The sequence below is a fragment of the Muntiacus reevesi genome, chromosome 3 (assembly GCF_963930625.1).
Source record: "Muntiacus reevesi chromosome 3, mMunRee1.1, whole genome shotgun sequence".
In the NCBI taxonomy this organism is placed as follows: Eukaryota; Metazoa; Chordata; class Mammalia; order Artiodactyla; family Cervidae; genus Muntiacus; species Muntiacus reevesi.
Genome location: NC_089251.1, coordinates 248,188,704 through 248,212,513, shown reverse-complemented (window position 1 = coordinate 248,212,513; position 23,810 = coordinate 248,188,704). Strand labels below are relative to the sequence as shown.

At 38.3% G+C, this 23,810-nt stretch overlaps 1 protein-coding gene and 1 pseudogene across 2 annotated transcripts in view; one reads left to right on the top strand and one right to left on the bottom strand.

The window, feature by feature from the left end:
* CHN1 (chimerin 1) overlaps nucleotides 1-23,810 on the top strand; it is a 198,990-nt gene that overhangs the window by 14,103 nt on the left and 161,077 nt on the right. The window lies entirely within an intron of this gene.
* On the bottom strand, nucleotides 13,569-14,085 carry LOC136163480 (small ribosomal subunit protein uS12-like; annotated as a pseudogene).

Here is a 23,810-nt window from a genome sequence, read left to right as displayed (position 1 = left end):
CCAACAAGAAATGAGAGCGCTTTTACAATGCAAACTACAACTTTTTTTTCTTTTTTAAAAGTTACTTTTTTGGGGGGTGACTTTTTTTCAATTCTTAAAAAAAATTTTTAACTGGAAAATTGCTTTACATCAATGTTTCTGCCATACAACAATGCAAAACAGTCATAATTATATGTATTCCCTCTCCCCCTAAGCCTCCCTGCCCTCCCCTCATCCCACCCCTCTGGGCCATCACAGAGCTCCAGACTGGGCTCCCTGTGTTATATAGCAACTTCCTACTGTTTTACACGTGATAGGTATATATTTGACCATGCTGTATGGCATTTGAGATTTTATTTCCTCACCCGGGGGTAGAACTCATGCCCCCTGCATTGGAAGGGGAGTCAACCATTGGACTGCTAGGGAAGTCCCAAACTACTACTCATTGATGAAATAAAATTTAAAAATATTTTTATTTTATATTGAAGTATAGTTGACTAACAGTGTTGTGTTCTAGGTGTACAGCAAAGTGATTCACATATACACACACATGTATTTATTTTTTTCCAAATTCTTACCTGTTTTTCAAATTCTTTTCCCCAGTTTTGTGTGTGCTCAGTTGTGTCTGACTCTTTGTGAGCCCATGGACTATAGCCCTCCAGGCTCCGATGTCCATGGAATTTTCTAGGCAAGAATACTGGAGCAGGTTGCCATTTCCTACTCTAGCGGGATCTTCCCGACCAAGGTATCAGACCCAAGTCTCTTGCATCTCCTGTATTGGCAAGTGGATTCTTTGCCACTGCACCACCTGGGAGGCCCCATGTTGTAAATAGTCATTCATGAAACTCCAATAAGAAAGAGTTTTGGTGGGTATAAAACTCTTACTTGTGGTGGGCCAAAGAGAAGTTGTGGTGGTGAGGCAACCCTAGGCCACTATGTAAGTTTACAGTGTTAATATTTCATCTTTAATGTATGGAAAAAAACTATACTGTTTCTTAGTCTAAAAATAATCATATGAACATGACTCTGGGGCATTTTCCTTCCCATTAGTCTTTTGATTTTTTTTCCCCATGTACTTTGCACCTTAACTCCAGATTAAGCTTGTAAACTTTTGCATTTGAGACACATACACTGAATCTATGGATGTATTTATTTCTAAACTTTTAGAATTCTTGTTAACTTTCTCGATGTTCTTATGAACAACAAAGAGCCTCTATTTTGCAAAGTACTATCCTAACACTTTGTTTGCTACATTACAAAATTAGAATTATTCTAACTGCTCCACTGACTATATGCTTTTTAAAATTCCTTTGGTGTGTAAAATTCTCAAGCTTCATTATTGTATAATAGATTAATATCTTTCCAGCCTAACTCCTTAGGATGCTAAGATCCAACGTAATGGTTTGGCTATAAATAACTCCCAAGTGCTTTAGAAGAAAGATCTTAACCTCAAATTCACAAATGTACTTCATTACAATTACTGGTATTTGGACCCTGGAAAATTAGCCTTTAGCAAATACTTTGACTTAAAGTAACATTTTGAATATTGAGAACAGTTTTAGTATTGTTTTGAATATTTAGAATGATTTGCTTTTGTAGCTGTACTGATGAATAAGTGAGAATATTTCTTAAGGAATCCACAAGATGGCGCTTGTCAACCTGTTTCCTCAGTTTTTCCTTAGGTTAAAGAAATTTGGCAGCAATTTAAGAAGGAACATCTAAATATTTATGTATTTTGAATGCTGAAGTTCAGATTTCCAGAAAGCTTGACTCCTTAAAATTGATGAACCTCAATTTAACATTTTCCAAAATACTCATTTCTAATATAGGAACTAAGAGTTTTTGCTGAAGAGTTTAAGGTTCTTTTGAAAACACCCTAGGATCTGTATAATACAAAGGGCAGCCTCCATTCACTCCATTTGCCTGTATTTTTATTCACCCTTATTTTTTAAAAAATACGTGATTCTTTAGTGTGTGATTTATGACACGTCTAGTGTGCATGCAGAGTTTCTAGATGTCTTAAACTGTCGATATCTATAAGGACCTGGCTGGCCGTTAGTAATCGTTCTAGAATAATTGTTCTGTTTTCTATTTAAAAACAGGAAAGTTGTAGTTGGAATATAGTTTAGAATTTCTACTTATGAGTGAGATATAGTAAGTGGAGCAGTGAAGGACAAGAGGACTCTACCCAGTTGTAACATGAGTTGCAGTCACTCATTTTCACTGCTGCGCCTTTTGTACACTGTTTTACATCCTTACTGTTTACATTAACGTTGTTAGGGAAGGGAATTATACTGAAATTATGTTGATATTGGTAAGGCAAGTTTTATATTGATTGTTTTGTGAAATCATGTGGATAATTTCAGTGAAAAGAGCTATATTTATAAAAGACTGAGACAGGAAACTATGTCCAGTGAAATTTAGAGCAGATTAGGTTTAGGTCTTATAGCAGTCCACTGGTCTGATTTTTCTTAGCCTTGTCATAAAAGCAGTCAGTAGAATCCAAAGAGTCAAAGGCGTATCATGACATAAAAACAGTAAAAGAATTTTCTGTTCAAAATTGTCAAACTTGGAAAATCTTAACTGAAGCTTTTAATCAGATATTTTAGATGGTTAGGAAACTAGTCATTTTTTTACCATTCATATGAAGATTTGTGAAGAAAGAGTCTTTTTTTATATGGAGAAAGAATCACTAAGGGTTTCTTTTTTCAAGCAATTATCGTACGTGCCGGCTGCTAAGCTTGCATAATGAGTGTGTTCCGCGGGTAGGCTGCCCTTTCCCTTGTCAGCTCGCCCTTTCCTGCGTCAAGGCTTTAGTGTTTGGTTTCAGGTTGCCATCATGTACATCTCACTGTTTTGCACAGGATCTCCTTTAAAAACTGATTATATAACACCATCTCTTTAAAGTCCAGTAATTTTCGTTGAATTTATGCATTGAATTTAAGCTAAATTAGTTTAAGCTGCGGAACTTCTGAGACACATCGGTCAGAGAAATGTCACATGGGAGCAGATGCGAGAGGCGTACGCACGGCACACAGGGCTGACTCCTCTGTTGGCGTCTTTGAAGACTGCGATCTTAAGATTTTATTTTTAAAGTGCTTTGATTGTTTGTTTCATTGATGGAATGAAGGTGTGATTTCATGTGTGCCTATTTCCAGTTTTTTTCCTAGAATTGAATTCTAAAGAACCTCTGAAAATGGGAAAAAAAAATCAAACAATAAAACATTTCTCTCTTACTGTCTTTAAATTCATAGTCCATATTTGAGACCAAGTGAAGAAATAGCTCAAAGTGAAATGTGTTCTCTGTGGGTCTTTCCTATCACATCTTTAGGAGTTGTAGACATGGATGTAGTTGTCAAGGAAAGGATGTTTTCAGTTGGTTGACTGACTGGTTTTTTATTTTGTTTTTTCCTGAATGCATGAATTCTAAAGCATTATTCCAGATTTAGATACATTTTATTCATTTCTTTTTCTAATCTCTAACAGCGGCCTGTTTAAGTTTGAGATTTTTGGCCCTGAGATCTCTCTGGCCCATGACAAACACTGTTTCAGATAATTATTGCACCCTCTTATCCAGTTCTACCTGGTTAGCAGATCTACTGACATTATACTAATAGCAGTGAAACTGTAAGGAGCCATATTTATTCCTTAAGGATTTTTTTCCCATTGTAAAGTGTCATGTAATACATATATATCTAACATATATACACACAGAAAAATATACAGTAATAAGCACATCTAAGTAAAATACACAAAAATAGTAACAGATGGATATCATAAGCCTGATGAATTGTTACAAAATGAAGATACTCATGGGATGACTACTTGAGTCAGGAAATACGGCATTGTCAACATCCTAGTCTCCTTTGGAACCCTTCCCCCCCTCCTGTCTCTCCAAAGTTTATCACGGTTCTACCTCTTACACTGTTGGTGGGATGCAAACTAGTACAGCCACTATGGAAAACAGTGTGGAGATTTCTTAAAAAACTGGAAATAGAACTGCCATATGATCCAGCAATACCACTCCTGGGCATACACACTGAGGAAACCAGATCTGAAAGAGACACGTGCACCCCAGTGTTCATCGCAGCACTGTTTATAATAGCCAGGACATGGAAGCAACCTAGATGCCCATCAGCAGATGAATGGATAAGGAAGCTGTGGTACATATACACCATGGAATATTACTCAGCCGTTAAAAAGAATTCATTTGAATCAGTTCTAATGAGATGGATGAAACTGGAGCCCATTATACAGAGTGAAGTAAGCCAGAAAGATAAAGACCATTACAGCATACTAACACATATATATGGAATTTAGAAAGATGGTAACGATGGCCCTATATGCAAAACAGAAAAAGAGACACAGAAGTACAGAACAGACTTTTGAACTCTGTGGGAGAAGGCGAGGGTGGGATGTTTAGAAAGAACAGCATGTATATTATCTATAGTGAAACAGATCACCAGCCCAGGTGGGATGCATGAGACAAGGGCTCAGGCCTGGTGCACTACGAAGACCCAGAGGAATCGGGTGGAGAGGGAAGTGGGAGGGGGGATTGGGATGGGGAATATGTGTAACTCTATGGCTGATTCATATCAATGTATGACAAAACCCACTGAAATGTTGTGAAGTAATTAGCCTCCAACTAAAAAAAAAAAAACAAACAAAAAAACAAAAAACAAAGTTTATCACGGTGCTAATGGCTAACACTGTAAATTTAATTTTGCCTTGTTTAGATAGCATTTTTTCTTTGTGGTGGTGATGATGAAATGCTCTTTTACACCGGTCTTTAGTGTAGAGTCCAATTCAACCAGGTAAAATGCTTTTGAATCTCATAGATGGGGAGGTAATTGTATATGTGGAGAAACACTGTATTCTAAAAATATATTTTAAATGATAAAGTTGTAAAAGTGAACATGGTATTTCCTGGTATGTAACTATCCATTTTATTTTTTTTTTATTTTTAATTTTTTCCCATTTTTATTAGTTGGAGGCTAATTACTTCACAGTATTGTAGTGGTTTTTGCCATACATTGACATGAATCAGCCATGGATTTACATGTGTTCCCCTTCTGGATCTCCCCTTCCGCCTCCCTCTGTAACTACCCATTTTAAATTACTGAAAGACGTTAACGATAGGTGAAGGTAGTGCTGTTGCCTACAGAAAACCAGATCTGAAAGAGACACGTGCACCCCAGTGTTCATCACAGCACTGTTTATAATAGCCAGGACATGGAAGCAACCTAGATGCCCATCAGTAGGCAAATGGATAAGAAAGCTGTGGTACATATACACAATGGAATATTACTCGGCCATTAAAAAGAATACATTTGAATCAGTTCTAGTGAGATGGATAAAACTGGAGCCCATTATACAGAGTGAAGTAAGCCAGAAAGATAAACACCAATACAGTATACTAACACATATATATGGAATTTAGAAAGATGGTAACGATAACCCTATATGCAAGACAGAAAAAGAGACACAGATGTCTAGAACAGACTTTTGGACTCCATGGGAGAAGGCGAGGGTGGGATGATCTGAGAGAATAACATCGAAACATATATATTATCAAGTGTGAAACAGATCACCAGCCCAGGTTGGATGCATGAGACAAGTGCTCGGGGCTGGTGCACTGGGAAGACCCAGAGGGATGGGATGGGGAGGGAGGCGGGAGGGGGGTTCAGGATGGGGGACACATGTAAATCCATGGCTGATTCATGTCAATGTATGGAAAAACCACTACAATATTGTAAAGTAATTAGCCTCCCACTAACAAACATAAATGGAACAAAAAGAAAAAGGGACCTACAGCAACACAACCTCACCTGGTGTTTTTCACACTTGGAACCAGAGGCAGAGAACAAATGGGTGGGGTTAGGGGTTGCTGGGGAATGTTTGTGAGTCATAATCTGATATAACCATAAGCATGACATTTCTTTGAACTAAATTGTCTCTTAAAAATTAGTGTGAATTTTGATATTTTGACTTTTTAATGTTATTTCATATCATCAGTAAGCGTTATTTTTGCTTTCCTTAGTTAACTTGTTGTTGTTCAGTTGCTTAGTTGTGTCTGATTCTTTGTGACCCCATGGACTGCAGCATGCCGGGCTTCCTAGTCCTTCACCATCTCCTAGAGCTTGCTCAAACTCATGTCCGTTGAGTCAGATATGCCATCCAACCATCTTGTCCTCTGTCGTCCCCTTCTCCTCCTGTCTTCTATCTTTCCCAGCATCAGGGTCTTTTCCAATGAGTTGGCCCTTCTCATCAGATGGCCAAAGTATAGCTTCAACATCAGTCCTTCCAATGAATATTACGGACTGATTCCCTTTAGGACTGACTGGTTTGATCTCCTTGCAGTCCAAGGGACTCTCAAGAGTCTTCTCCAACACCACAGTTCAAGAGCATCAGTTCTTTGGCATTCGGTGTTCCTTATGGTCCCCCTCTCACTTCTGTACATAACTACTGGAAAAACCATAGCTTTGACTAGACGAACCTTTGTTGGCAAAGTAATGTCTCTGCTTTTACTTTTGAATATGCTGTCTAGGTTTGCAATAGCTTTTCTTCCAGGAAGCAAATGTCTTAATTTCATGGCTGCAGTCACTGAGCACAGTGATTTTGGAGCCCAAGAAAATAAAGTCTGTCACTGTTTCCATTGTTTCCTCATCTTTTTGCCATGAAGTAGTGGGACTGGATGCCATGACCTTAGTTTTTTGAATGTTGAGTTTTAAGCCAGCTTTTTCACTCTCCTCTTTCACCTTCATCAGAGGCTCTTTAGTTCCTCTTTGCTTTCTGCCATAAGGGTGGTGTCATCTTAGTTAATGGACAGGTGCTAATGAACTGGCTGTCACATTAGGAAGTGTTTGGACTCATATAAATTTGTTAACACAAATGGGGAGAATTTTTTTCTTATTGCTTTGTGAGATACCTTTAGGCAGTCATAGAAGGGATGCTGAATAGCCTGGGCAATGTTTTTGTACTTAGTGGGAGTTTCAGTAGGTGTGACCTTGCCGAGAAGTTAAATTGCTTTGTCATATGAAAATGTTTTTTTTTTTTTTTTTTACAAAAAGCAACACTTTTATTTTTCATTAATAAGCAGTCTAACTAATCTCAAATCAAATTTTTAGCCATTTAAAAATGAAATCAGAGATTATGAATAGGAATTCAGTTTTCTAGAGATGCCTTTTTGGTGTTACCCTGAATGAGTTGATTTGCTCTTTAGTGAAAGCTTTACTTTCATGTATTTTTTTCCCCAATTATTTTTATTAGTTGGAGGCTAGTTACTTTACAATATTGTAGTGGTTTTTCCATACATTGACATGAATCAGCCATGGATTTACATGTGTTCCCCATCCCGATCCCCCCTCCCACCTCCATCCCCATCCCATCCCTCTGGGTCTTCCCAGTGCACCAGCCCTGAGCACTTGTCTCATGCATCCAACCTGGCCTGCCAATCTCTTTCAGACTTGATAATACACATGTTTTGATGCTCTTCTCTCAGATCATCCCACCCTTGCCTTCTCCCATAGAGTCCAAAAGTCTGTTCTAGACATCTGTGCCTCTTTTTCTGTCTTGTATATAGGGTTATGGTTACCATCTTTCTAAATTCCATATATATGCATTAGTATACTGTATTGGTGTTTATCTTTCTGGCTTACTTCACTCTGTATAATGGGCTCCAGTTTCATCCATCTCATTAGAACTGATTCAAATGAATTCTTTTTAATGGCTGAGTAATATTCCATTGTGTATATGTACCACAGCTTTCTTATCCATTTGCCTACTGATGCGCATCTAGGTTGCTTCCATGTCCTGGCTATTATAAACAGTGCTGTGATGAACATTGGGGTACACATGTCTCTTTCAGATCTGGTTTCCTCAGTGTGTGTGCCCAGGAGTGGGATTGCTGGGTCATATGGCAATTCTGTTTCCAGTTTTTAAAGGAACCTCCACACTGTTCTCCATAGTGGCTGTACTAGTTTGCATTTCCACCAACAGTGTAAAAGGGTTCCCTTTTCTCCACACCCTCTCCAGCATTTATTGCTTGTAGACTTTTGGATAGCAGCCATCCTGACTGGCATGTAATGGTACCTCATTGTGGTTTTGATTTGCATTTCTCTGATAATGAGTGATGTTGAGCATCTTTTCATGTGTTTGTTAGCCATCTGTATGTCTTCTTTGGAAAATGTTTGTTAAAGAGGTGTTTTCCATGACAAAAAGATACTGTTCCTGTGAATGATACAGTGGCTTCTGAAGTGCTTGATGCCCTTGATGCTGAGAATCTTCATATAATTTTACCTGTCATCTTCCAGTCTCTTGGATGTATGCCTTTGGAAGTTTTTAGTTTACCTCATAACTTCTGTCTTATCATCAAACACTTTGCAAAATGACATGTCTACTTAGATGTTATTATTATAAATATATGAATGAAGACCAAATTATCAGAATTCTTATTGAGCTTGACGTTAAAGAGCCAGATTAGTTTTTTCAGTCAGTTGCTTATATAGATCTTAGAGTACATTCAAAATATCATTTGATGGTGACACCTTTCTCCAGTTGAGTCCCTCCTCTTGCCAGAGCTGGATTAGCTTATATCCAAGGGACAAAATTTGGCCACATTTCACGTCCAAGGTGACCTGTATGGAAGTAGTAAGCAGTTTTCAATTTTAAAATTAGTTTCATGCTGAGCTGCTTACTTTAGTGTTCCCACCTAAGATGTATCTTCTGTTCAGTTGCAAAGTATATTTTGGGGCTTTTCCTTCAAAATTTACTTAATTACAAATCTCTAGAAGAGTGATTAATTTCATTGCAGATACTTCTTATATAAAAAACATAAAGGCTTAGGTTCATTTGCTAGTTCACAATAGTTTACCCTTTAAAAAAAATCATTATTTTGATACATCATATACTTTTTGGATGATGACCACTAACTATTACTGTTTCGTTAGTTGTGGTTGGAAAAAAACAGCATCCTAATCATCTCTAAGGTTAGGAAACCAGCTATTCCTCATGTGAATTCCTTTTTAAAAAATCATTTGTACTTTCCAGTGTACTTTAAGCTTAATTAGTCAGCCTGTTTCTTTTTAACCAGAGATGCATGGTCCCATTTGAAAACAGTTTTAAATCATAATAAATAAAGGCTGTAACATTTCACATGCAAACAACAGGACTTCAGGTGTTTTTATGTTATGAAGACTCATAATGTCAGAGAAATAGAACTAAATGTAGTGCTTACAGACCTGATTGAATGCAATTGCAGCAGGAAATTTAACTGATATGTAGGGGGTGGGGCTTTTTTTTTTTGCATATCAAGTAAATAAGAAAACCAACTAAACATTCATTCCTAGTGTGAAACCTTCTATTTCCTTCTAAATCTTGATGTTGGATATTTCCCTCTTCTTGGTGAAATGATGATAGCAGAAATTGTGTTGGTCAGTGTTACTAGCCAATCTTTCTCAGAGCATTAGTTTTATTAAGTTCACTTAGACTTGACAGTAAGAATAATCCCCTAATAACATAAAAGTGCCAACAGTTCTAGTTTGTTTTGTTTTTGTATAGAAGCATTTCTACTCTAAGGACTTTCATAACTTCTGTGTCCCCCAGGGAAAAGCATGAATCAGCTGGTAATGCAAAAATCTAAGGATTTTAAATCTTGGCATACAATTGCTGTGAAAGATATACCATGTTAATCCTGTGTGTATCCTAAATGTTGCTTTGCACCCTCTTGGGCTACAGGTAACCAGAGCCTGTCACTAGACAGATTTCCTGGGTCGAATGTAGGAAAAAAGGAATGGAGGACTGAGATTCTGGCTTGAGTGATATTATAAAGTTGATCTCACCTTCTTTTAACATGAATACTTAGTTTCTAATCCATAAAATCTCCTATTGCTCTTGAGTATTTTAGTGAAGGAAATAACTACTCTGTGTATCAAGAATAAGTTATTATGGTTTATAATAATACCTCTATTTTTCTACATCACTTAATAATTTTGTTTCTTTCATTGTAACCCCACTAAATCCTCTGTGAAACATACTGCGGGTGTTTGTAAAATTTATTACATGGCAAAGTCTAGGCTTGAAATTGGCTTTCCTGGTATCCATTAGCTTCTCTATTCTAGCATTTCTCATATTGCTTTATGATTTGTCAAACTGTCTTTCTTTAGATGTAAACGATGGAATTCTCAAATACAGGGACAGTGAGTGTCTTACTCCTACTCCTATTTATTTCTATAAAATATAGACCAAGGTCCCATCAGTAGTTGGTACTTGATACATGTTTGGTGGGTGAATGGATAGATGAAATTTTATCTAATGGTAATATAAATTTTCATCCCTGGAGTCACTAAAGTTTACATACCACTTTGATTTCCCGGGCATTTGAGAACATTTTATTGTTGTAGCCAGTCTAAAAGGAGATAGTATTGGGGATAGTATAGGAGATAGTATGCTGTGAATAGTTTCAAATTACTGTATATCATTAACTACATTTCCAACTATCTAGAATTTATTTGAGATGTATTTGAAATCTTGGCTGTTTATTGCATTTTGACAAATACAGTGCAAGAAGAACCAGAATGAAAATGATAAACTGGCACTGATTAGAGATGTATTCGAAGCTTGGAATTAGCACTTATAAAATGTATATGTATGCAAATGTGTATGTCTTAATGGGATGCAGTGGGAAGTATGAATCATCACCTATGTTCAGTTCAGTTCAGTTGCTCAGTCGTGTCTGACTCTTTGAGACCCCATGGACTGCAGCACACCATGCTTCCCTGTCCATCCCCAGCTCCCAGAGCTTGCTCAAACTCATGTCCATTGAGTTGGTGATGCTATCCAAACATCTCATCCTCTGTTGTCCTCTTCTCCTCCTGCCTTCAATTTTTCCCAGCATCAGGGTCCCATCATCCAGTGAGTCAGTTCTTCGCATCAGGTGGCTAAAGTATTGGAGTTTCAGCTTCAGCATCAGTGAATTCAGTGAATTCATTCAGTGAATATCCAGGACTGATTTCCTTTAGGATGGACTGGTTTGAGCTCCTTGCAGTCCAAGGGACTCTCAAGAGTCTTTTCCAACACCACAGTGCAAAAGCATCAATTCTTTGGTGCTCAGCTTTTTTATAGTCCAACTCTCACATCTTTACGTAACTACTGGAAAAACCACAGCTTTGACTAGACAGATCTTTGTTTTTCTTTGCATCCTTTGGTTTTCTTATTGCATTGTTCAAAGCATTAAAACTGAGAAGGACCTTGTTTGGGCCCTCCTGGGTACAAAAGCCCCTCTTTGGTCCCCATTTCTTATTTGTAGAATAAGATTTTTGTTTCCTAGGCCTTCCCAGAGTTCCAAAGAGGAGACCAAAGCAGTTACTAATTAGAGAAGTGATGGAATGCAGAAATAAACGAAAAGCAGAGTCCCAGTTCCTTCTCATAGGGTATACACAACAATCTGACGCATAGCTTTGAGTTGTTCTGCAGAATTTGAGACTCCCATCTAGGTGGAGGATGATAACTACATGCTGACCACAACCACTGGACCCCAGACTGACTGGATGGGTGGATGATTGCAGTCCTAGAAACATCAACTTGTAACCTCACCACCAACCAGTCAGAAGAAAGTCCACAAACTGCAACCCTCATCCCAAACATTGCCTTCTAAAAAAACCTTCTCTGAAAGCCACTGGGGAGCTGAGGCCTTTGGAGCACTAGCTGCCTGTTCTCCTTGACTGGTCCCCTGCAGTACGTGATACGTGCTGCACTTTGCTTCACCACAACCCAGTGTCGGCAGACTGGCTTCTGCCTGTGGCAGGCGAGCGGACCCAAGTTTGGTGAGGTAACAGGATTGCATCATCTTTCAAGAAAGTATAAAAGAAGCTCAGTGACACTATCCTTGTGGTGTGTTTTGTTAAAATTTCATTGTGCACATTTCACTGTTGAACACAGTCGAAAGTTTAGAATTTTTATTTTCAGCTTATAATGGCAAAGATATTTCCAAATTTTTTGATAGAGGACAACTTATCACAGTTATTGGATAAATCAGATAAATAAAAGCACTCTGGACTCTAATGATGATTGTTAAACTTATCGCACAGAAGAGATCTCAGTATAAATCACTCAATGATGATAGCCAAGGTCCAGGGTCAGAGAGCTGGCTTACCATCTTTTTTGATTAGTGAAGTATTACTGAAAGCCATGCCCATTGTTTACATATTGTTGATGGCTACTTTTCCACTATAATGGCAAAGTTAACTAGTTGAGAGAGAGTTGATTGGGCCTGTAAAACCAAACATACTGACTCCTTACAGAAGAACTTTGCCAAGTAATGTGTTAGGTGAATTTTTTTCAACCTTTAAAGGTGACAATGAGCAATATGTGTCTAAAGGAGAAAAGGGAATAATGTATTTAAATTCAGTTAGTCATTCGATAGGAAGGATTTCATTGTGTCATATTTTGCAGCAAGAATCTGGACCATCCCATTTTGCTAATTTAAAAATAATTGACATTATTTTTTCATCTTTCATGATAGTTTTGAACTACAGTATGCCTGATATAGTTCTTAAGTGGACAGGTACCTAAGGCAGGTGTGTTTATAAAAGTGACAGGAAGGAAATAAGTGATCTACAAGTGAACATATTTATTGGCTTGGCCATTTTAATGAGTTTCTGTAAACCTAAATAGCAGAATGTTTTGCAGTCATGGAGCAAAGAAGATGGCTCTCTTCTCTTTGACAAAATGTTTGAGCTGTCCAGGTTTTCAAAAGTGTTACGTTTTGAATATGCAAGTGCAAGAGGAAAAACCAGAAATAATAAACTAGGACATAAACAGAATGGTTCTGAAATGTGAAATCTTTATTGCACTTTGACAGTGTAAGTGCAAGAAGCAGCAGAGCTGTGGTAAGCTATAATCCATTAGACACAAAACCTGGAATCGGTACTTACAAAGGGGGTATATCACAGGTTCATGCACAACAGTTGGTGAGCAGTAGGCTGCATTGAAAGAATGCTGCCTGTTTTGGCCACATCATTTTCAAAAGAGAAAAATATGGAATAAAATTTGGGCTTGCATGTTTAAATGTTTATTAAACCTCCAATATGTTGATTTTCTACCATCCTTTTATTCTTACATCTGTAAATTTTTCATATAATGACTTAAATGTAGAAAAGTAAAGTTTCATGAACCTGGATAGTAAAGTATTGACTTTTTTCCTGGCTCACTGAGGGTTAATTTATTTTATGTGATAATGACATTGTGGTTGGGTAGGAGAATTTTTTTATTTTTAAGAGATACCTGCTGTGAAGTTTTGTGATCCTTGCAGCTTACTCTGAAGTTGCTTTGGGAAGGTATATATAGAGAGAAGAGGGAGGAGATATGGAGGGGCAGAATGTTTAAGAATTAGTCAATTTAAATGAAAGATGGAATAGTGTTCCCATACTATTCTTTCAGCTGTTTTGTAGGTTTGGATATTTTCAAAGTAAAAACAATAGAGGAAATAAATCACAGAAATGAAAATTTGGCTCCCAAAGAGATGAAAAAAGAACCCCCTCAATAGGCTTCCCTTTTAGTGGGGACACTTGCATTTATACTATAAATACATATTCTTATTTTTTTTTTGGTATATGAAAATTTATTACTATCGTGCTTTCATCATCAAAATGTATGATCTTGGTCTTTCCTTCTTGCCTTTGTATAAAGCCAAAAGAGAGACATTGGCTACTTTGACAACCTTAAAGCGGACTCCAGGACTGTCACCAACAGCATGACCTTTGCGACCAAATCCAGCAACCAGAACTTCATCATTTTCCTCAATAAAATTCAAGCAACCATCATTGGGTACAAAAGCAGTGATTTTTTTTACTATTCTTAATTAGCTGAACCCTGACACACTTCCTGATGGCAGAATTTGGCTGTTTGGCTTCAACTCCTACTTTTTCCAGCACAATTCCCTTGGCGTGAGAAGCACCGCCAAAAGGGTTGGCCTTCAGGGCTGTGCCCAAATGGGCTTTCTTGTACTGTTTATCATGCGACTTCTGGTCTCGTTGGTGGCTACAGAGCTTCCTGGCAATATGAAGACCGTGACACTTGCCCATCCTGCCGGCACCATGGGCCTGAGGGAAAGAGCTAAATACATATCTTAAATTATTAGTTTAGCTTGCTTCTGACTCTTTCAGCATTTTACTGCTGAGCAATAGAAGAATAAAATAGTGAATTTAATAACATGCATTGTTTACCATCAGGTTTTTTTTTTTTTAACTTATCATGCTTTCAGAAAATATTACATTTACCAATAAAATTGAGAAATTATTTTTGTTATGTATTAGGTGAGTTTGTTTTAATAGTTAACCCCAGTGGGCGACCCAGCTTGTGTCAATATGTTCTGTGTCATTTTTATCATTTCTTATGGCCTGTTTACATAGAAGACCAAGAACATTTTCTCTAAAATTACAGGCATATGTTTTGTATGAGAATTCAAGTTTCCTGAAATTGTTTCCAGTCCAGTTCGGTCACTCAGTCACATCCAACTCTTTGAGACCCCATGGACTGCAGCACACCAGTGTCCATCACCAACTCCTGGAGCTTGCTCAAACTCATATCCATCGAGTCGGTGATGCCATCCAACCATCTGTCATCCCCTTCTTCTCCTGCCTTCAATCTTTCTCAGCATCAGGGTCTTTTCCAATAAGTCAGTTCTTTGCATCAGGTGGCCAAAGTATTGGAGTTTGAGCGTCAGTCTTTCCAATGAATATTCAGGACTAATTTCCTTTAGGATTGACTAGTTTGATCTTGCAGTTCAAGGAAATCTCAAGAGTCTTCTCCAACACCACAGCTCAAAAGCATCAATTCTTTGGTGCTCAGCTTTCCTTATGGTCCAACTCTCACATCCATACATGACTACTGGAAAAACCATAGCTTTGACTAGACAGACCTTTGTTGACAAAGTAATGTCTCTGCTTTTGAATATGCTGTCTAGGTTTGTCATAGCTTTGCTTCCAAGGAGCAGTCCTTTTAATTTCATGGCTGCAGTCACCATCTACAGTGATTTTGGAGCACAAGGAAATAAAGTCTGTCACTGTTTCCATTGTTTCCCCATCTATTTGCCATGAAGTGATGGGGCCAGATGCCATCATCTTAGTTTTTTGAATGTTGAGTTTTAAGCCAGCTTTTTGACTCTATCTCTTTCTCCTTCGTCAAGAGGCTGTTTAGTTCCTCTTCGCTTTTTGCAGTAAAAGTGGTGTCATCTGCATATCTGAGGTTATTGATATTTCTCCCAGCAGTCTTGATTCCAGCTTGTGCTTCATCCAGTCTGGCATTTTGCATGATGTTTACTTCCCATATATATATATATTATATACATGAAAGAAGCCAGTCTCATGTATGTGTAGGTATTAATGATATGAGTGAGATTTATATTACTTTACCTCTATTTTTGGCATTTCATGGTTGCTGGGAAGTCGTTTACTACTAGCATATTTGCATTGACTTTCCAGAATATGCTAAATATTTAAAAATTTATGAGAAGATAGAGTTTGGTTTGTCACTTGTGAACTGTAAAAATTCATTTATTTTTGTTATGATATAAGAATTTAAAGTCTGGTTAGAGATAAGTAATTACAGACTGATAAAAGCACATGAAAATGTTTTCTATTGCTGTCATTTCTCTGTGTAGATGCTGGTTTGAATCTGATGAGTCTTTTTTCATTCTCCAGTGACAATGACCTTTTGTTCTCCAATTCCTAGTATTCAGCATCCTTGAGGGCATTCTAACAACGTTAGTGCAGTAAAGCATGCAGACAGTACTTTAAACAAAATGCTTGTTCACAGCTGCATGACATAAATCACTCAGTCTGCTTTTTGAATAACATGATATTGCTTATTAGAAAGTGCATCAAGTCTGGAGTTAAACAAAGGAATACTCTATTTAGATATCTTAAATAAACTGATCATCTCGTTTTTCATTTTGGTAGAACTGTTGGACTATATAACATTTCATATCCGAAGTATGTTGGACATTAACACAGCATTCTTTCTGAGTTCTGAAGTATAATGGGGAAAAAAAGAATTGATGTCTTTTAAATAAGGACATTTTGGAACATTCTTTAAAGTAGGGTAGTTTGAGAGACTTCTAGGTATTAGCATGGTAGTCCTCACTTCCCAGTAGAGCTGGTCGGACTTCTTTGAGCTCTAGCTATTTTCATAGAAGAAATCTCTTGTACTGCTTTTAACTCATATTTCTTCTTAAGGTTTTAGCCAGTACCTATTTTCCCAATGTTCCCTGTCTCATGCTTGATGTTTTATATATACATGTATGTATGTATATTCATATAGATATGTACAATTGTTGGATGTGCCATATATTCTTTTATATATATGCCATCTACAGTTGTCATATGCAGGAAAGTTGAAATCCTGTCAGATAAATATTGACTGAAATTGAATTAGACAGCTTTGACTACATCAAATAGTCCCTTTTATTAAACTGTTTGCCATTATTTCTACAGAAAATGCTTAGTAGTGTGGGAAATGCTCATTGCAGAATGACAAAAAAAGAATGTTACTCTGTAATGGCTTAGATTATAGCATATAATGTGTTCTGAAGAATGTCTTTAAGATGTCTTACTAGTGATATCTATGTTTCTTTCCCTGGAAATTTCTTTAATATAAAGTACCTAAGGAATCAAGTTAAAACTTTTTTGTTAATAATGATAATGACTAATTTATCCAGTTGACTTGCCCAAGGTGATTCAGTTAGTAAGTGCTACTAGCAGCAGTCTTCCAAACCCCCGGAGCCCACACTTGTGACAGCTACCCTGCACTGCTCAACCTGGTAACAAAGTGGGGCAGGTCCTCCCAGTCAGTCCTGAAACTCATTGGCCTGGCACACGATGTATCATTCATCTTCTTCCTAAGATCCCAGTGGTAAAGACTCGGGCATCCTTGTTCTTTAGCTGGTTTGATATGTTTATAAAGACCTATCCCAGCACATTGTTTCTGTCATTAATTTTTTTGACCTTGTTGGATGTACTGTCAGCCTCTGCTACAGGTTTTTCGCCTTCTTAAGAAATTTGTGTCCTGTGATTGGCTTTGAGTGGCCCAAGTTGGTGTATTACTGTCATGCAAGAGAGCTTCCCTTGTGGCTCAGTTGGTAAAGAAGCTGCTTGCAATGCAGGAGTCCTGAGTTCGCTCCCTGGGTTGGGAAGATCCCTTGGAGGAGGGAATGGCTACCCGCTCCAGTATTCTGGCCTGGAGAACTCCATGGACTACAGTCCATGGGGTCGCAAAGAGTCAGACATGACTGAGCGACTCTCACTGTTTCACTTTCATTGTCATGCAAGAAGACGGCAGAACACTGAGGAATCTAAAGCACAAATAGATGTGTTTCATATACGTGTTTTCTGTTTTATGATCCAGCAAAATGTTGAGTCACTGTAGTTGCATATGCCATGTGTCAGAGCATGACCTGTGGTGGAACGGAGGCATGGTGATTGGCTGATAGCCCTCTCAGCTCTGGAAAATACCAGTGAGCATGATCATCTTCACCTAGCATTCTCTTTTTAAAACTTAGATTTTTGTTGAGAACTTTGACCCCAAGTAGAAGAATTTGTGGTTGAGGAACTGAAAGGTTCCAGGCAAAAATAGTGTTAGGGTAATTCTGGTCACTAGTGAAGCTATGAAATGCCTTCATAATTTTCTTTTTATATTCACTGATACAAAAAGAAAATAAGACTCCAGAAAGAGAATGTCAGATATCATTTATCATTCCTTGTATATCAGGTTTTTTCAGAATCTCCCTCATTCAAAAGTTTTGAGGCTACACTTATATATTCATTGTTTCCATTGCTGTGGATATTATATATATCAAGAGGTTATATTTTCCATTTCTGGCCTTCTGTATGCATAGTTGACTCAGAATTTTTTTCTGATAGAGTTATGCGGTCTAATTCCTGACAGTCTCAGCACTGAACCTCTAGCCTGACATGTGGCCTCCCTCCCAATGGAGTGAGAATGGTTCTGAGATCTCACTGCTTCCCGCACTCTAAATTCCAGTATTTGTCTGAATGGTCCTTTGCTAAAACTAGGCTTCTTGTTTTGCCACCCACTTCCATCTCCTTCCTCCCTCCCTACCCAGTCAGTGAATCATGGTTTAAATCTTATAAGATGTAGAAGCTTCCAGACTGTGGAACGTATATCTGCATATTCTACCAGGAAATTTTAGTTTAGGACAGTTTGAAGTTGGAAAGGAATTACTGTTCTTGACCTTACAGGACTCCTTTGTAAAATGCAGACATTAAATGCGCTTCTTGTCACTAATCCAGTCAGAATGATGAAGCTTCAGGATATCACTCTGCGGTGGGCAGCAGATGAGGCACTTCTTGAGGTGGGTAGATTTAATGACTATCTGAAACATTAATGAGTATCTGAAACATTTCATTGAAAGTTATAGTCAAGTTTGAGATAATAAGGAGATCAACCGCAGCAAGAAGACTTCAGCAGCATCATGAACGAACCTGACCATAAGGGGATGTCAGCTTGTCCGTGCCATCCTTGGAAGCTGGTCTCAAAGCTGAATAGACATCTTAGGGTATTTATTGTCTGTTCCTCAGCCTAGTGGTGGTAGTTGTAATCTTGTAAGCTGTACTTGAAATACTTTCTCAAGCATCTGATTCTGCCTCTGAAAAGTTGTTCTGTTCTTTCTTCTACTCATATGAACCTCCTTGGATTGCCTTTCTTCAGTCCCCACACATTTGGCTTTGTATTTTGGCTGCTTCTTATACTTTGATATTTTTAAAGTTGTCACCAGGCTTTGCACTGCTTGCCTTGTTTCTAACCCAGCATGCCTTTATTTCAGTGTCAGTAATGGTTAGGAACGTGAAATCTGAAGTCACCTAGTACTGACTGCTATTTGTGTTTTAAACAACTGCCTTGATCTTTTTCAAGTACTAGTTTTCTCACCTGTCAAATGGTGATAGCAATAATAGTTACTTTATAAGGTTGTTGGGAGGCATAAATAAATGTAAAAGTATTTAACAGGAGCCCAACATGTTGTTAAGATTTCAGGGCAACAAAACTTACTACTATTTACTAGTTATACTTTTAGCCAGTGGTTCTCAGACCTTTTAATGTCAGGACCCATTTACATACTTAAACATTATTGCGGAACATTTGTTTATGTGTTTATATATATTTCCATTTACTGTATTTGAAAATAAAACAAATTAAAAAATTATCTTTTGGTTTAAACATAAGAGTATATTACATGTTAGCATAAATAAAATTTTACAGAAAAACCACTATTTTTAAGATATTGAGAAGTTCAGTTCAGTTACTCAGTCGTGTCCGACTCTTTGCGACCCCACGAACCATAGCACGCCAGGCCTCCCTGTCCATCACTAACTCCTGGAGTCCACCCAAACGCATGTCCATTGAGTCAGTGATGCCATCCAACCCTCTCATCCTCTGTCGTCCCTTTTTCCTCCTGCCCTCAATCTTTCTCAACATCAGGGTCTTTTCAAATGAGTCAGCTCTTCGCATCAGGTGGCCAGAGTATTGGAGTTTCAGCTTCAACATCAGTCCTTCCAATGAACACCCAGGACTGACCTCCTTTAGGATGGACTGGTTGGATCTCCTTGCAGTCCAAGGGATTCTCAAGAGTCTTCTCCAACACCATAGTTCAAAAGCATCAATTCTTCGGCACTCAGCTTTCTTTATAGTCCAACTCTCACATCCATACATGACCACTGGAAAAACCATAGCCTTGACTAGACAGACCTTTGTTGGCAAAGTAATGTCTCTGCTTTTTAATATTCTGTCTAGGCTGATCATAACTTCCCTTACAAAGAGTAGGCGTCTTTTAATTTCATGGCTGCAGTCACCATCTGCACTGATTTTGGAACCCAGAAAAATAAAGTCAGCCACTGTGTCCACTGTTTCCCCATCTATTTGCCGTGAAGTGATGGGACCGGATGGCATGATCTTAGTCTTCTGAATGTCGAGCTTTAAGCCAACTTGTTCACTTTCCTCTCTCAGTTTCCTCAAGAGGCTCTTTAGTTCCTCTTCACTTTCTGCCATAAGGGTGCTGTCATCTGCAGATCTGAAGTTATTGATGTTTCTCCTGGCAATCTTGATTCCAGCTTGTGCTTCCTCCATCCCAGCGTTTCTCATAATGTACTCTGCATGGAAGTTAAATAAGCAGGGAGACAATAGACAGCCGTGACGTACTCCTTTCCCTATTTGGAACCAGTCTGTTGTTCCATGTCCAATTCTAACTGTTGCTTCCTGACCTGCATACAGGTTTCTCAAGAGGCAGGTCAGGTGCTCTGGTATTCCCATCTCTTTCAGAATTTTCCATAGTTTATTGTGATCCACACAGTCAAAGGCTTTGGCATAGTCAGTAAAGCAGAAATAGATGTTTTTCTGGAATTCTCTTGCTTTTTCGATGATCCAGCGGACTTTGGCAATTTGATCTCTGGTTCCTCTGCCTTTTCTAAAACCAGCTTGAACATCTGGAAGTTCAAAGTTCACATATTGCTGAAGCCTAACTTGGAGAATTTTAAGCATTACTTTACTAGCATGTGAGATGAATGCAATTGTGCGGTAGTTTGAGCATTCTTTGGCATTGCCTTTCTTTGGGATTGGAATGAAAACTGACCTTTTCCAGTCCTGTGTCCACTGCTGAGTTTTCCAAATTTGCTGGCATATTGAGTGCAGCACTTTCACAGCATCATCTATCAGGATTTGAAGTAGCTCAACTGGAATTCCATCACCTCCACTAGCTTTGTATGTAGTGATGCTTCCTAAGGCCCACTTGAGTTCACATTCCAGGATATCTGGCTCTAGGAAGAGTGGCATTCTTTTACACTTTTACAGTTTTTTGATGTCTAGCTTAAAAGTAGAAAGCCCATACCTGCTATCATCTGTTGTAATATGTTTTGATTGGAGTGTATTAAGAAAATCTGGCCTCATAATAGATATGTAATTGAAAAGGGGAGTATTTTAATAATCTTTCAAATAGGTATAGATATTCTTTGATATGATTATAAAACATAATGTGATAGTTTGTAAATAAAGATCAGTTGTAACTTTGAAACCATGACAATGAACATTATGTACTCTTGTTGCATTACATTATGCTGTCCTGTCTTGTGCTTTGATTGGATCTTTTACCTGTGTGAGATTTTGAAAAGACATGCATTTGTCTTTTCAAAAATATTTGCTCTTTGAGTTATACAAATCTTCCAAAAGTTAACCCATTTCATTGTGAGTGAGTGAGTGAGTGATGGTCGCTCAGTTGTGTCCGACTCTTTGCAACCCCATGGACTATAGCCTGCCAGGTTCCTCTGTCCTTGGGATTCTCCTGGCAAGAATACTAGAGTGGGTTGCCATTTCCTTCTCCAGGGGATCTTCCTGACCCATGGGTTGAACATATGTCTCCTGCATTGCAGACAGATTCTTTACCATCTGAGCCACCAGGGAAACCTACTATTAAGAGATATTTCTTAAGTATAAAGACAAACAACTTGAAAAGTATCACCGGATACATGCTTGATTTCATTGTGCAATTTATTTAACAAATCATAGTCTTTAATATCCCTTGATCTCATCACAGAAGTCTTTAAATTTTATCGCCAGTTTCTCCAAACTCTCATTTTCATTTGAAGGCTTGGATTTTTATGACTCTTCTGCTTTATTTTCCTGAAAGTGACAAGCTCACATTGTTCATTTTGAAGAAAATAGATAACTAATACCCAAGTCTGAATAGTCATAGTTTGTTAGTCATTCTTTCCAGTGAAATGGTGTCTATGAAAATTACAGCTAGTCCAGGTCACAACTTGTATGATCTCATGTGTACTTCTCTCAAGACAGCATCACACTGCAGTGAGCAGCAGATACACCCTATGCGTGCTTCACGTGTCGTCACAAAGGCAGGTACACAGGGGTCAAGATTGAAGAAGCAGGTGTTCAGGGATATTCCCAAGTGAAGCTGAATTCTTTTTAAAGACTCTGATGTGGTTTGGTGCCCCTGCATTGTTCTGTGCTGAAGCACCAGCTCTTTTACCCACCAGAGCTTTGGCACTACCAGTGTAAACGTCAGTACAGTGAAAAAGGCACCTTTCTTAGTATAGTTATGAAAATAGTCTTGACCTTGTGTACCCCCTAAAAGAGCCTCAGTGATCCACAGAGGTCTACAGACCACACCAGGAATCGCTGTTCTAGGCATTAAGGATAAAACACTGTGAAAAACAGGCAAAAGAATCCCTGCCTTCTTTAAGTTTACATTCTAGTGGAAAGAGCCAGACAAAAACCAACACAATTTGGCAAAATGTTACTATTTTAGGTATTCATATGGACTAAAGAGAAAGAATACAATGACAACCAATGAAAACAAAAGAGAATATGAATTGTCAGGGGGATTTGAGCATTTTACTTAGGGTGACAGGGAAGGCATCACTTAGAGGGTGACTTTTGAGGAAAGAACTGAAGAATGTAAAGGAGCAGGTCAACAGAGATTCTTTTGGGGAGAGCATTCCAGTCCCAGGGAGCAGCTAGGTGGGAGTTTCCTTGTGTGTTTGATAAATGGTAGGGAAACCAGAGAGACTGTCCCAAGAATGGGTGAGGGGGAGAGAAATAGGAGATGAACTCCATAAAATAAGGAGGACAGATCAGCTAGGGTCTTAGAGGTCAGTGCTTCTGGGCACTCAGGTGCATGCACATCACCTGGGGGTCTTGTGAAACTGCAGATTCTGATTCAGAGATGAGAGTTGGTCCTGCAGATGTGCATTTTTAGTGGCTTACCAAGTGATGTCAGTATTGGGGACTCCTTTGCGCAGCAGTTTTGTAAACCAGGGGTCCCCAACCTCTGAGATGTGATGGCTGATGTTATAATAATAGAAATAAACTATGTTTATTTCTGGTGTAATAATAATAGAAATAAAGTGCACAGTAAATGTGATGCACTTGGACCATCCCCCTCATCCCTAGTCCATGGAAAAACTGTCTTCATGAAACTGTCTCCCGTACCAAAATGGTCGGGGCTGCTGTCGTAGACAATTGTGAAGACAGAAAACCATTGGAGAGAATCTAGCAGGAGAGTATCATATTCTGACTTCATGTTGTAACATGATTTGCTGTGATGTTAATAAGAATAATGGATCTAGAATCCTTTATCCAAATCTCTTGGTAACAAATGTATGTTAGAATTCACAATTTTTCAGATTTTAGAAAGGTAATACATTTTATATTTTTACATACATACATATAACACCCTAGTGATGTCTGAGACACCAATCTCTAATCACACAATAGTGTTTCTTCAGTGAAACGAGTGGAGTCACCCTCCATGTAGTAAATAATATATATATAAGGACTAAATGTTCTCACATCCGTTCAGGTGAGGTTTTTGCCATCAAATGAGTTATAAAGAACTATTAAAACACTCTTAGGTTCAGGTTGGATTAGAATTTGCAACCAAATGAGTTATAAAAATATTTTCACTCTTCAAACAATTCAGATTTTAAGAATTGAGAAAGGTGGATCTGTGTTCCTATGGTACTTTGAGTTAGCTGCTGCTCATGTCCCCACACAGAAGGAGCTTCTTTGAGACAAAGAGATCCATTACTTGTTCATTATGGGGCTTGTTGGCTGCACAGCCCCAGATCTTTCGTGCCCTGGGTTCTGCTCTCAAAGGAAGAAGCATAGATGACCTATCAATTTGAAGCACAAGTTCTCGTTTCCAAAGAGTTTGTGCATCTTGGCAGCCATACTGTCGTGTGCACAATCAAAGCACCGTTGGTTAAAACACGCTGAGCATTTTATTACACCTTGGGACATCTAGCACGTGCTTA